Source organism: Lonchura striata, chromosome 27 (assembly GCF_046129695.1).
Source record: "Lonchura striata isolate bLonStr1 chromosome 27, bLonStr1.mat, whole genome shotgun sequence".
In the NCBI taxonomy this organism is placed as follows: Eukaryota; Metazoa; Chordata; class Aves; order Passeriformes; family Estrildidae; genus Lonchura; species Lonchura striata.
In genome coordinates, this window is record NC_134629.1 from 1,130,101 (window position 1) to 1,145,507 (window position 15,407).

The window sequence follows — 15,407 nt, forward strand, 5'->3', positions numbered from 1 at the left end:
TGCCAGCACATCTGGCAGGGTCCTGAAGGATGGTGGCGAGAGTGAAGGGCTTGGGAAAGCTGTAGGAGAGGCTGGCAGGGCTTCTGGCAGGGTTGGATTTGTGTGACATTGCAGGGGATGAGATGCTCCTTGGTGGGGAGGGAGAGAACGTGAGGATTCAGCGAGGAGCAGCAGCATCCACTTCCCATAGAGGGCTTAAGGGATTTCTTTCTGGAAGAAACCAATGTTGGGAGGTGGGGACTTGCCAGCTGAAATGGGACTGGCACTTTGCTCACACTTCTCTTTGCGGATGTTTTCTTCCTTCAGAAAATGAAAAATATGAGAAGCTACTGAAAGAGACTGCAAAACACCTGCAACAGTACAGTGAGAGGAATAAATCAAAAGTTGTTCAGAAGACTCAGAGCCTGAAGTCTCAGACTCTGAAAACTCAGACTCCAAAGACTCAGACCTCGGAGACTCGGGATCTGAAGACTCAGGACCTGAAGCCCCGTTTGCTCGGCTCTGGCATGGTAGTAAGAACAGCTGCAGCCCCATTTGGCACATGCCACCTTCTCCGTGTCACCTGAGCCCCTTGCAGCCCACAGCAGCTCCCCAGTGCCCTGATGGCACCTGGGACCTCCCTGCCCACCTACAACCTTGTGTCATCTCAGCATTGCCCCTAGGGCTGACACTCTGCTCATGGTCTCTTCTGGGGCTGCATCAACTTCCTGGCTACCCCAGGGAGAGGTCCTGAAGGCCATGCTCCAGGGATGGAGTTGATGGTGCTTTGAAGGGGATGCAGGTCATTGCTGGGGAGTTTGTTGGTCCCAACCCAAGCCCTGCCAGAGTTACAGACCTGAACAGCAGCTGCCTGATTGTGCCCTGGGGCTGTGCTGGTGGTGCTCATCTCCAAGAGGCACCAGCTTGGTCCTGGTTCCCTTCCAAGACAGTTTTTGTCCAAGCTGCCTTGGTACTGGCTGGGGGAGGCAAGTGTCTGGAGCTCTGGAAGGTTCCTGGCTGGTCTGTCTGCCTGGCCAGAGCAGCTTTGCTGAGAATCTGGGTAGGCAAAGATGCTGGAGTTACTTCCCTGGAGATGAGGTCCTCGCTAAGAGAGCAGGAGGTGTCACAGACACTGAGCAGCCGGACAGGAGGACCCCACGCCCCCTCCCAACAAGAGCAGGGTGGGATCCTTTCTCAGGTGCAGGCTGGGCCTTGGGAAGGACCTTTGCTAACCAAGCACTTTTTCCCTTTCCTCAGCCAAACACTCAGCTGCAGATAGACACGATGAGGATGCTGATAAAGAAGGCTGCTCTGGAGCGGCAGAAAAGGCTCACATACCATCTCCCAAAGGGCAGGTTCCCTAACAACCAGCTATGCCATAGTCTTGTCAAGTGAGTAGGGACTCCCATCCCCATCTCCAGGTGCCCCATGGGGAACACCCAGCCATGTCCCCTTCTCCTGAGATCTCCTTGGGCCTGCAGAGCTGGGAATAGCCTGGAGTCCAGAAGGGGTCTGGTCCTGGTGGCTGTGACACACCACACGTGAGCAGTGGGGTGTCCTCCCTTCCCCAGCACCACGCTGAGCTTTGGACTGCTCAGTTCCCCACAGGTGTGGGGTTCTGTCCCTAGAGCTGAGGGGACCCAGTGCAGACCTTCCAGCCCTTCCAGGCAGGATAAATTCTGTCCCTGCTGACTAGCTCTGAAAGAGACAGCTCCCAGCTGATGTCGTGGTTCCAACTAACAGAGCATACTAAGCAAAAGGAGAAGGGAACCCTTTAAAACCCCAAATCAGATGGCTTGAATCCTGGTGGGGTGGCAGGGCTTGTCTAGGAAACTTGGTGGGTCCCTGTGACCATCATGATGCAGCACAAGCAGCAGAGGTTTCAATGCAGGAAGCAGATGCTCTGCAGAGCAGATCATGTGGTCTGGTTGCAGAGCAATGAAGATTTCCTGTGCAGGCAAATCATATTCTAGGCCTCAAAACAATTTCAGCCTCAGGCTGTACCCCAGGCTGGGCAGTTCCACTGAGACCAGTGGAGAACCAGTGGACTCACCTGTACTGGCTTTTCATGGCAGAGGAGCTGTGGCCAGTGTCCATTTTAAATAATTTTATTTGCAGGTACTGTTAGTAGCTGATACAACCTAAGACTTGTCAAGACTCCTCCTGACTTCCCAAACTCTTTGTCAGGTGGTCAGGCCATGGGTTTCATGGGCTTGAGCTGAGTTTTTACAGCAGTGAATAAAGAAATAGCCACTTTATTTATGGCTGTCCTCTTGGACATGCAGCCAGGCTGTGGTTTAAGGACTGTCCTTAATCCTCCTTGCAGAGTTAAGCTGCCCGAGTATATCCTGGACATGGGCCCTGTCCTTAAGGGTTTCACTGAGAAAAGCACTCTGGAGATCACCAACCCTGAGCAGATCCCAGTGTCCTTCCAGGCTGATCTGTCTGCCCTGCAGGATACAGGTAAGCAGTGCTGGAGACACTTCCTGTGGCCTTGAAGGAGGTGTCTCCGACAGATTAGCTTAAGCCACTGAACTTGGGGAGGTTTTTGAGCTTTTTTCTTCTCAGTGCCCCTGCTGGGAGCTTTAGAGGCAGAATTCTCCTGGCCATCCATGCCCAGGGACCTCTCCTGGCCTGCCTGTGCCTGCCCTAACGCTTCAGTGCAGAGGCCAGATGGGCTCATCACCCTGGTCACCTCTCAGCATCCTCTGCCCTTGGCTCCCACGAGCATCGAGTTTCTTTGGGCACTCTGTGGGCTTGTTTTGGCAACCAGGGGGGTCTGCTGTGTTTTGGAAATGCTTTGTTTGGAGTTCACACTGTCACAGCACCTGTATTCAGCCTTTATTGAAGAAACAGCCTGTGAGATCCTCTGGTGGATCAAAAGAGGCTTCCAAAAGAGGCCTCGAGGCAAGGCTGCACTTCCATCACAGTGGCTCACTGTGTCTGAGGGCTGTTCAGGTGCACTCTAAGTTTTTATCCAGGTCACAGAACAGCGTGGGGCTTTCCCCAGCCCTCTCAGCCAGGACACCTGTAAGGCTTTAAGTGCTTATGGCACTTTTCATGTTCCTCGTGTATCTCAGCTGCTTTGTGTTCATCTGTTCCAGGTTTCAGCATGGACCTAGGCCTGATAAAGAGCCTGCCCCCCAGCCACACCGTGGCATTTGAAGTGCACTTTGAAAGTGCCCACCAGCCACCGGGTGACGTGGATGTGCTGCTGCCCATAGAGGTACCACAGCTCTTGGGGCAGGCAGCAGGCTGGGCGCAGCAGCAGATGTCACCTGCACCCTCTGCTGAATTCTCTGTCCTTCTCCAGGTGACAAATGGCCCCACGTCTCACATCCGCCTCTGTGCCACTGTGCTGGAACCATCGCTTGAACTCTCCAAGAACACACTGCAGTTCTCTGACATCCCTGTTGGGCAGTGCCAGGTTGAGACCATCCGGCTCTGTGGGTCTCAGATTCAGTCAAAGAAAGAAACTGAGAATTTCTAGCCAGGCAGAAGCCGGGGAAAGAGCTGGAGAAGAATGTAAATAGTTCTTTATCTCTCTTGTTTTTCCATTGTTTATTGTTAAGTTTTATCACTGTGCATGAAGCACATTGCTCTAATGGGGTGGGTCATTTTCACTACAGAACCAATGGATTTGGTCCTCACGAAGCTCTGTATAAAAGAGCAGTGTATTTTGAATAAACCAGTTTTACTCTCGCAGCCTTGTGAGCAGTCTCTTCATTCCCGTCCTGCCTCGACACCAACATCTGGTGACCGCTGACGTGGAATTGCCCCTAACCCTGAGAAACAGGGTCTGGTGACCCTTCGTGAATCTATGGCCTGGGCTGGTGACCTGAACCTCAGCGTCTTGCAGGGGGGTCTCGGCGGCGCGGCACCGTGCCACCAGCCTGTGGCTGTGAACAGACACCTTTGCCTTCTTAAGAAAGGTAACGCTGGAACTCCACGCCTTCTGTAGAAGGCTTGGTCCTATTTGGACCGCGGTGTGGCTTTTAAAAGCCGGGACTGTGCGGGACAGGTTTTCCCTGGAGGAGCGGGCTGTCTTGTCTCTAAAAGTGGACGTTCACAAACAGGAGGTTTCATAGCAATGGGGAATCAGGCGTCTGCAGCTGATCGGATGGTCTTGTCCGCCTGGAAAGCCTCTATCCCGCAGATGGGAGCTCGGGTCTCTGATGAGGAACTGGTACTGTTCTTAATCTGGGCTCGGGACCATGGATTCTCCGCGGACATTGGGCAGGCCTTCGATCGAAAGCTCTGGCGCGATTTGGGGCGGTGCCTCATGAAGCAGATGCACAAGGGGGACGCGGAGGTGTCCGCACTTTTCGGTCTGGAGGCGCGTGTATGTGCCCCTGCGGGAGGGAGCCCCGGGGAGCAGGGATGCCGAGGGTGTTCTCTCCAGGAGTGACGCCGCCGCTTCTGTGTGCAGCCGTGTCTCGGGGAGCGGGGACAGGCAGACGGGCCGGGCGATGCCCAGTCCCTCCACGGCGCGGAGTGGGGTGTCGGGACATGATGGGACGCCCCGCAAGCCTCCCGTGTCACCGGGGACTCCTGCTGGTCCCAGCACTCCCCAACCCCATGGCTCTACTCAGCCTGGGAATTCTTTGCCGGACAATCAGCCGCAGGTTGCACAGCAGACTGTGCCCCGGCCGGCTGAGCAGGCTCAATCTGCCTTGGGCACGGTGCCAGTGGCAGCACCTGCTTTTCAGGCGGCGCTGGGAGTGCCATCATCGCAGCTCTCGGGCTCGGCCCACCCCCCTTTGCACGGCCTGTCGGGGGCTGTCCCGTCTTCGCCGCGACAGCCCAGGGCCCGTCCGGCGGTTGACCAGGCGGCTCAGCTGGTTCAGCCCTTGTGGGGCCCCTCTCCAGTCTGCAGCTTCGTTATCAGCTATGGAGCCTGCACAGATGTATGGGCCTCGCTGGGGGCAGGGATGCAGCCTTTGGTCCACGCCCACCACACCCCCCGCCTCCCGCGGGGGCTCCGGTTCTACCGGCGGGGCCAGCGCAGCTGCTTCCCGGAACGTCCCGCTGCGCGACGTGTGCTGCGACTGACTTATTTCTTTCACGGTGCCGGTGTCGATGGTTCAGCAGCATGTTGTGGGGGGCACTTTGGTGTTGTTTTCGGCCCTCCCTGCTCCGGGACTGACACCAGCGCTGGGAGTGGTGCCTGCTTTCCACGCCACGCCTGCCGTGGCACAGGTGCTCCCAGCGATGGGGCCCGGCGCCCGCGGCTGGAGCGGTTCTGCCTTTTGCCATGCCCGCCGCTTCGGCGGCTCCAGCGGCGCCTCTGGCTCCTGCCCCCGCCCCGTTTCAGCGGCAGCACCTCTGCCTCTCGCCCCGCCTGCAGCTTCGGCGGCGGCGGTTCTGCCTCCTGCCCCGCCCGCTGTTGCTTCAGTGCCCGTGATGCCTGCTGCGCCCCAGCAGCCAGTGCCGTTCCTGCCTCCGATGACTGCAGCTTCAACGCACGTCACATCCACGGTGTTGCAATCTCCTGCTGATCCTTTCATACTGCCACCTGCGATGGAAGGATCCACCGAGCGGCCGGTGATGGTCCCAGTCTCCGCCCCGTCACCGGCAGCTGGCCCTTCTGGTTCGGGAGCTGTTGGCTCGGGGGCCGCGCCCAGTGCTTCGGCTTCGCGGTCGTAGCCGCTTCCCCAGCCGCGGTGTTGTTATAAATGAGAATTTATTCAGCCACATTAAAAATAAAAATAATTTTATTTGCGGTCAAATTCTATCTAGTCAGCCACATGGAAAGGACAGAGCCGAGCCCGGGGTCGACCCTGGGTGTGCAACAAGGAGTCAGCCTCAGCAGAGGTTTTCTCCTATGCCCACACACCTCCATCCTGGCACAAGTGGTTTTTATAGGGAAAATTCCGCCTGAGGCCAAGATTTGAGCAGTTAGTCTTTTCTTCTATTCAGAGTTTATAGGTTAATAAGATTTTCTTTTTTTGGTGATGAGGAGAAATAATTCAATGTCCGGAGTAGTTGAATTCTTGATGAGAGTTTACGTGAAGGCTGCATTCACACGGATCTGTCTGAGGATTTCCATGATATCCATCTTGGACGATCAGCACTGATGATCGTGATGATTAACACCTGGAGCCCAGACATGGCCCATCTCCTGGCCAAGCCACATCCTTTTACTTGTAAATCAGTTTCTTATACATCCAGTCTCACCTGTAAAGGAGGGGGAACTAATATGACGGGCATGATTTAACAAATATCCAATATTACATATTTCATATGAGGAATGGTGCGAATTATATTTATTACACATAACAGTGTCTCTCGTCAGCCCACCCTCCCCCGTGGATGGCGGACTGTCCCCCACGCCCCTGTCACAGGAGGCAGGTAGCGACAGCGATGATTTGATCTGCTCGATTCCGTCACAGGGGCCTGACCGTCTGTCGGAACACCGACAAGGGCGGCGAGCGTCCCAGAGAGATCTATGGACGCTGCCTCCCTGTAAGGTGTTTGTGTGACCGATAAATCCCCGTCACCTTTGGGATGCGGTCAGGCAAAGCGCTTCGGAAGTGTGTGATTAGGATTTGTTAGAGCGGGTGGGAAAGCCTGGTGGTGCGGTTTTGAACCCGCCTTTCAAGGAGGCAGAGACCATACCTAGCGGCCAGTTGATTCCTGTTCTCCCCAGGGGGAGCACAAGTGAGGGTGACGATGCTTCAGTTCAAGGTAAGCTTCAAGCCTTTCCTGTGTACAAGGCTGTCCCAAATTCGGGACAACAGGACAAGCACGATGTTATAGCTTGGAAGGTTGTACAGGATTTGCAGGACAAGGTGGCAAATTCACCCATTCCTCCTCCTTCTCTGAGGACAGTAGTTCCCCATCTGCCCGCCCTGTCTACAGGTTTTCCCTGCAGCTCTAGGCTATGGGGGCCGCTCTTGGTTTGGCTGTGGGTGCTCTCAGCACCACATCAGTGTCTCAGAGCACTCAGGAAGTGAGGCTCTGTCCTCGCAGACTGAGGAGACCTCACACGGTTGGTTTCTGTGCCCAGAACAATCGGCACAAATACGTGACACCAGCCCTATGCCAGAAGCAGCAGGCGCCGGAGGATGAGCCCTGTCCCTTTGAAGTGATGCCCTCCCAAGGAACCCTTGATCCGCAACGGTGGCAGAACCTACAAATCTGGTTTACACCCAAGGAGGAGGTGAGATTGGCAGGTGTCAGCCCGGGAGGCCTGTCAGAGCTATCTGGAAATGAGGGCCTGGTGCAGAGAGTGTGGTATGAGCTCTGCCTTCGCAGGGAGCTTTCTGCAAAGCCTGTACTTGTGACAGCACAAGGAGAAATGTGCTGCCACACATACTCAGCGTGGCTCAGCTCACCCCAGAGAGCGCTCCTGTGAGATGTGCTTTGAAATGCCCACAGGGATCTTGCACAGAGAGCACCAGGGCTGCCTCTCAGGGGGGGATGTGCCCAACTCCCCTCAGCCTGCCCCTTGCCTGCCTGTATTTGCAGCTGCGACACTTGGCATCGCAGACACTCGCAGGGGATAATCCTGGAATGGCCAGTCTGGGCTCATCCTGCTGCAGGACTGACAGACAAATCAGCCACCAGACACCTTCCTGGACATGGCAGGAAGCATGTCCCATTCACCCCCGTCAACGGGGTTTTATTTGTGCCTCAGGATGTTCCGAAAACCTCAAGTTGTTACAACTTGTGGTGAAAAATGCTAAAAGGGAGCACAAACATCTGGGGGTGGTGTTTGTGGACATTGCCAAGGCTTTTGACACTGTATGTCATCAGCATATATTTGGGGGTTTGGTTCAGAGAGGGGTCGATCCACATATGATTCAGTTGGTAAGGGAAATGTACAGGAATATTAAAACGTACATTTATCTTGGGAAGGAGAAAACGGACCCCATATATATTCACTTGGGTGTCAAGCAGGGCGACCCCATGTCACCTTTGCTGTTCAACCTCACACTTGATCCCCTCCTATGTAAACTTGAAACAGAGGGTAAAGGGTTCCACCAGGGCAGGTTGAAAATAACAGCTATGGCCTTTGCTGATGATTTAGTGCTGATGAGTGATTCCTGGGAAGGCATGTGTGATAACATCAAAATTCTCGAGACCTTTTGTGAACTTACTGGTCTGCGAACACAGGGTGAAAAATGCCATGGATTTTATATTAGACCAACAAAGGACTCATATACCATCAATGATTGTCCTCCATGGAAGATTAATGGGTCCCCCCTGAACAAGATCGACCCAGGGAGCTCTGAGAAATATCTGGGCACATGGATAGATCTGTGGACAGGCTTTGCTGATTCAGGTTTGTCTGAGAAACTGGGAGATTGGCTCAATCGGATTGGGAATTCACCCCTTAAACCTCTTCAGAAAGTGGATATACTCAGAACTTATACCATCCAGAGGCTGGTACGTCTGGCTGACCATACCAAGGTCCATCTTGGGCTCCTGGAAGCCCTTGACCAGCAGGTTCGAAAATTGGTCAAGGAGTGGCTGCATCTTCCCCCGAGTACATGTGATGCCATTTATATTCGAGCAATAAGGACGGTGGTTTAGGTATTATCAAGTTGGGGGTGCTAATTCCAAGTATACAGGCGCGGAGATTGCACAGATTGGTGCAATCTTCAGATGAGACGTTGGTTGAATTTTTAAAGGAAGAACATCTGGAGTTGTTATATGAGAAATTGTGGATACGAGCAGGAGGAGATAAAGAGTCCATCCCATTAATTCTCTGTGCCCCTGTGCTGTGCCTGCGGTGGCTGCAGGCAGTGCCCCGGCCCTGCTGGGCTGGGAGAAGAGCTGCTCATCAAGAGAAATAGACCTTTGAAGCTCTTGTTGTTCAGGAGCTGCTTCTGTACCAGAAGCCCAGCCCAGCTCAGCAGCACAGACACAGCACAAGGACTTTAATGACGCTCTGGGGATTTGTGCTGAGGCCCTAGGCATCAGTCCCTGAGAGGGAGCTAAAGAAACCTCTCAAGAACTCACGTCAGAATCCATCTCCAAAGTTTATTTGATTTTTAATGAGTCTGAATGAGGGACAAAAATGAGAAAGTGTCTCTATGCCCCAGCCAGAGCAGAGAACTGGAGGCACTGATGAAAGGTGAGGACAAAGAGAAGCCAAGCCTTGGTGCCCTGGGGCAAAGCAAGGTCTGTGCCACCAAGGGCTGTCAGGAGACACCTTGTGCTGAGGCACTGGGGCCTCCTGGCACAGCCCCAGCCAGGCTGGCCACTGTCACCCCCTGGTCCTGCCCTCAGCATCCCCCCCATGCCCACATCCCAGTGGCCCCAAGGATCTGCTGGAAGGAGTCCCTGGGGAGCCTTGCTACTAAAATTCTTTCCTTCATTCAACACATACGTGCATTGTCACAATGGCCTCTTGGTTATACAAGGTGCCCCTATGTCACAGTGGTCTTTGTTATTCACGAAGCCCCAGAGAGTAACACTGACCTCCTGGTTCAGTGCAGCATCACTTGGTCTTGTTAAACTTCCCCTTGCTGGATTTGGCCCCTGGATCCAGCCTGTCCAGCTCCCTGTGCAGAGCCCTCCTACCCTCCAGCAGATCCATACTCACACTCAGTTTGGTGTCATCTGCAAATTTGATGATGGTGGACTCAGTGCACCCATCCAGATCATCAGTGTACATATTGAAATCCACGCTGGCTGGCTCTGATCCCTCGCCATCCTGCAGGTGCCCTGTGATGGCACTCAAGGTGATCTCTTCCATAACCTTGCCAGGCACCAAGGTCAGCCTGACAGGCCTGGAGCTGCTCGCTCCTCCTTCCACCCCTTTTTGGGGATGGGGTCACATTGGCACCTCCAGTCCTCTGGGACCTCCTCGGTGAGCCAGGACTGATGATAAATGATGGAGAGCAGCTTGGGGATCTCGTCTACCAGCTCCCTCATACCCGTAGGCTGGATGCCATCCCATACACCTGTGAGAATCTGTATGGCTCCACTGGTCACCTACTGCTTCCTCCTGGATCACAGGGGTCTGTTCTGCTCCCTGTCCCCATCTACCAGCTCAGGAGAACACTTCTCCTGAGGACAACCTGTCTTCTTGTTGAAAATTGAGACAAACAAGATGTAAAGTCGCTTAGCCTTTTCCTTCTCTTTAGTTTCTTTATCTTTAGTTCCCTGTGTAGCTTGTGACCCCTTTATATTTAGTTATATTCTCCACTGCATCCAATAAAGAATAGAGATTCTCCTGCTCCCTGCTTTTTCTACAAAATTTTCTATAAAACCTTTTTGGTTTTTTTTACAGAAGCCACCAGGTTAAGTTCTAATTGAGATTTCACCTCTCTAATTTTCTTTCTGCATAGCCTAACGATATCCTTAAACACTTCCTGTGTTGCCACTCCTTTTTTCCTCAGAGCTCCCAGGAAAGCTGTATGGGCAGTCAGGACAGTAATTTTCCCCACTAGCTCATCTTTTGACAAGCTGGGACAGGCAGCTCCTTCCCCATTAAGTTGGCTTTCTTGAAATATGTTCATCCTTCCTAAACCCCTTCCTTTTTATGGGCTGCTTTCATTTAAAATAAAAGTACCTGATTCAGTACTCCCCCAAATCAGAACCCTAAAAAGGCCAAAGACTGCCCTTCCTAATTCCAGTGTGGAAGATTTCTTGCTGTCCTCTGCAGAGCTTCCTGCCCTCCAGCACAGCCACACTCCCACCAGCTTGGTGTCACCTGGGAACTGACTGAGGCTGCCCTCTATCCCCTTGTCCAGATCAGCAATAAAGAGATTTACATGACTGGGCCACAATCCTGAGCTCTGGGGACGCCCCTGGATGTGGCTCCATTCTTCAGCTGCTCTGAGTGCCAGGGCTTGGATGAGGGAAAAGGTGGGAGAAAGTGTTTTTTGATTGTCAGCTGTGAACACTGCTGACAATCAAAAAACTGACATGTTGATTTTCATATCTATTCAGACTGCATTAGAATGTGCTGGAGATCAATAGCAATTGGACATTGCTAATCTCAAACTATAAACAGGATAAGAAAATTTAACAGGACAAAAACATTATCTCAGCATTGGTTTCAATATAGTAGATTCACACTGAATACACTTCTGTAATCTGTCCAATTAACCACAGAAAAGTTGAAGACTTGAATTATTCCAATGGGCTTTTTTTGTTTGGGTGTTTCAAACAAATTCTCTGAATTCTTGACCTGAAGAGCTCCACAAAGACGGGGCCTGTGGAGTGGTAAAATTAATTAGCAGTCTTGGAGTGGCGGAGGATGCATCCCCATCAGAGCAGCAATGAACAGAAATGGGCACAGCTCTGTGTCTGCCCCAGCTCTGGGATGGGCCCTGGGCCTGGAGCAGGAGCAGCTCTGGAGGGCCCCAGGGCCGGGGCTCTTGTGCTGGCCTGGGCAGATGGGATGGCAGGAGGGGCTGCAGAGCTCTCAGCACCTCAGCCAGAGGGGAGCAGGGCACCCAGGGAGCTCCTTTGGCCTTTGCAAGGCATTGAAAACAGACAAGAGCCTGAGAGGGGAGGCTGCTCTGTGCCCTTGGGGGCATGGACAGAGCAGGGAGGGGCCCAGGACATTTGTCAGCGCCAGCCTCTGTCTGTGCCAGCCCTGGGCAGCCCTGGCTGCTGAGCCCAGCTCTGCCCTGGGCTGAGTTTGGCTGTGGCCCAGCTCCATCGCTCCTGTCCTGGGCTGGGCTGCACAGGGGCTGTGGCACCATGGCTGGGCCAGCACAGGGCCACAAAGGGGCCCCGCAGCCGCTGCCGGGGCCGGCAGCAAGGCCGGGCACAGACAAGTGTTGCTGTTCGCTACCGACTCCGGGCGGGCGCCGGCGGGACACAGCGGGAGGGGGAGAGAGGCGGCGCCGCTTTTTTCCCCTTCGGCTGTGCGAAGCTCGGTTCTAGCGCGGGAACAGACGAAAGGATGACACGGGACTCGGGTGCAAACTCGTGTTTATTGTGGGAGCATGTCCCCAAGACCCCGGGGCAGCGACCGGGGGTCGGTTATACCCCGTGCCGGGGGCGGGGGAACCTGAGCTGCGGCCAATGGGACGGGAGGGAGGGGAGAGGGGCAGGGAAACCCCGGGACAGCGATGGGAAAGGCGGGGGGACAGGGACCGGACCGCGTGGAGAGGGGGAAGGACAAGGGAACGCAGGAATGGGACAAGGTACCGCGGGAGGGAGGGGGAATGCGCGGGAAGGGGCGAGGGGGAATGGGGGGAAGAAGGGAAAATTACAAACTCCCGCAGAAGTGGCCCAGAGCATTGCCCGGGCAAAGGGGCAGAGAAAATGTTTCGGCCGGGTGCAGCTGTGCTGTGCCCGGGGTGGCTGCGGGCAGTGCCCCAGCCCTGCTGGGCTGTGCACAGGAGCTGCTCCTGTCTAGAGTTGTCTCTCTGCAGCGCTGCCCTTGCCAGGACCTGCCTCTGTGCCAGGAGCCTGGTCCAGCTCAGCAGCACAGACACAGCACAAGGACTTTAGTGATCCTCTGGGGCTTTGTGCTCAAGCCCTGAACATCAGGCCCTGAGAGGAAGCTAAAGAAACCTCTCCAGAACACCAAGTCAGAATCCAACTCCAAAATTTCTCTGACTTTTAATGGGCCCCACTGAGGGACACAACTGAAAAAGTGTCCCCAGGCAGGGCAGAGCAGAGAACTGGAGGCACTGATGAAAGGTGAGGACAAAGAGAAGCCAAGCCTTGGTGCCCTGGGGCACAGCAGGGTCTGTGCCACCAAGGGCTGTCAGGAGACACCTTGTGCTGAGGCCCTGGGGCCTCCTGGCACAGCCCCAGCCAGGCTGGGCACTGTCACCCCCTGGTCCTGCCCTCAGCATCCCCCCCATGCCCACATCCCAGTGGCCTCAAGGATCTGCTGGAAGGAGTCCCTGGGGAGCCTTGGTCAGGAATGTCCCTGGGGGCTCCTTAATGCTCCCAGGGACTGCAGGTTTCTCAAAGGACTTTGGATTTGGCTTTTGCCTTGGAGACTCTGAGAGGTTTGTGCAATCATGGCCTCCAATTATCTGCTGTAATTAGTCCCTGAAGAGGCTTTGTCACTACCAACACTTAGTGGGCTCATTAATGCTTCAAGGTACTTCAGTTCTTTTAAGGTACTTGGTGTTTCCCTTCTGATCCAGACCCTGTGAGAGGTTTGTGCAATCATGGCCCCAATTATCTTTATGACCCCAATTAGCTTTAATGAGTCCTTTGAGAGTTTTGTACTGACACTCATTGGGGCTCATTAATGCTTTGAGATACTCAAGGTCTTGAAGGTACTTTGGAATTTCCTTTCCACACTGAGTCTGTCAGAGCTTTTTGTGCCATCTTTGCCTCCAATTCTCTCCTACAAGGAGTCCATGAGAAGCCTGTGTTGGGGATGGTCCTCAGTGGGACCCATTAATGCCGTGAGACACTCTGGGTTTTCCTGTGACTTTGACTCCTGGAAAGGTTTGTGCCATCTCCTCTCAGGCCCTGAGGTTCCAGGGCTCAGCTCCAAATGCACCACGGGGCTCATTAGGATCAAGCCAGTCCTGACAAACCATGGCTCTGCCTTGATTTCTCTCTGCTCTAGTGTCATTCATTAAGAAGCTTTCCTGCAATATTTATGGAGTGATATTTAAAAGAGCTTCTAGGAAATATGTATTCCTGTTTTAAAGGGTGTCTTTTATTGCTGTTCTTATTACACAAGAGGAGATTACAGCATTCAGTGACTGATATTGATCCCGGGACTCTCCTGAGGAGGTCTAGCCTGTTCAGAAGAGCTGTGCCTGGAGGTCTGACCCAGTATGGATGTGAAAAATGCATATTATATGGCTCTATGCAGATATTTACTATATGTGTTATGTTATTTTGATTAGTTGTGCCGTATTAACATTTTAATAGTATTGTAATTGTAATTTTATAGTTAAAATGAAGCTTTAGTAGTTAAAATAAAAACTTTGTTAATGTTTTTTTTTAAGGAATGAGATACTTGCTTTGAAGTAACTGTCACTGAATACCTAAATCTTCCAGAGAAGAGGAATTTATGTTTTTTGTATCAGAAAAAGCTAATTTCTTCAGGCCTTGCTCAGATTCGAAGACACCATGGGGATTAAAAAAAGCAGTTGACACATAACAGGCAGAGGTTCTTGTTTTAAATAGAATGTATGCATAACCATGAAGTATATATGAATATGCAACTGTATTGTTTGAAGGGTGATTCCTTTGTTCACAATACATGCTTGTTGTGGTTTAAGTGCCTGAAAGCATCCAGAGTCCATAATTCTTTGGTTTTTATTGCCTTTCTATTTGCCTAATTCAAAATTTTATTACTCCCATTGTATTACTATTTTAATAATCATTTTATTATTATTAAACTTTTAAAAACCTAAAAACAAGTGATTGGCATTTTTCACAATGGACAACCTTGCTCCACTGCAAGGGTTTGTAATTTTCCTTTCTTTCCCCCATTCCCCCTCCCCCCTTCCCGCACGTTCCCCCTCCCTCCCACGGTACCTTGTCCCATTCCTGCCTCCCCCCGCCTTCCCCCTCTCCATGCGGTCCGGTCCCTGCCCCCCCCCAAACTCTCCCATTGCTGTCCTGGGGTTTCCCTGCCCCTCTCCCCTGCCTCCCGTCCCATTGGCCACAGCTCAGGTTCCCCTCGCCCCCAGCACGGGGTATAACCGACCTGCAGTGTGAAAAACTGCATTGACTTATTTGTTCATCAAAAGTATGAAATTAGGATAAAAGGGTGGGAGGGGGAATTTGCAGGCTTGGGCAAGGCTGGTAACTGCAAACAAAGATTGTGAAAGATCTTGCAGGACTGGCTGGAACTGATAACCGCAGCAGAAGGAGACCCATCACCCCAACTTGTGCTGGATAAAAAGGGACTGAAGAGAAGGAAAGGTTGTCAGCTTTTGGCGGAACACAGATTCCCCAGCTGCACCCAGCTCTGCTTGCTATCGCTTGCTGTAATTAATAAAATTATTAATTGAACTTAAAAGGCTGAATCAAATTATTCTCCTCAATTTATAACACGCAGGATCGGGGTCTTGGGGACACGCTCCCACAATAAACACGTGTCTGCACCCGAGTCCCGTGTCATCCTTTCGTCTGTTCCCGCCCTAGAACTGAGCCTCGCAGAGTCGAAGGGGAAAAAGTGGCGCCGCCTCTCTCCCCATCCCAATGTGTCCCACCGGCGCTTGCCTGGAGCCAGTCGCGAAAAGCAACACTCCACATTCCCCATCCCCATCCTGTCTCTCCTCACTCACCTGGGACCTGCTTTGCTTGGAGGACTGGCTGCACTCAGGCAAAGAGGGCTTTTCCTTCTTTACTTTTTGTAGCAAATGAAACTCCTGAGTTTCCCCATTGAAAACAGACACCCTCCTCAAGTGTGTGCCAAGCCCAAGGTGCCTCCAAGAGCACTGCAGACCTGCCCTGGGCCAGCGGTGAGGGTGGATCATCAGCCCAACCTGCACTGGGCCATTGCAAGGGACTCTTGCCATGGTCACTGC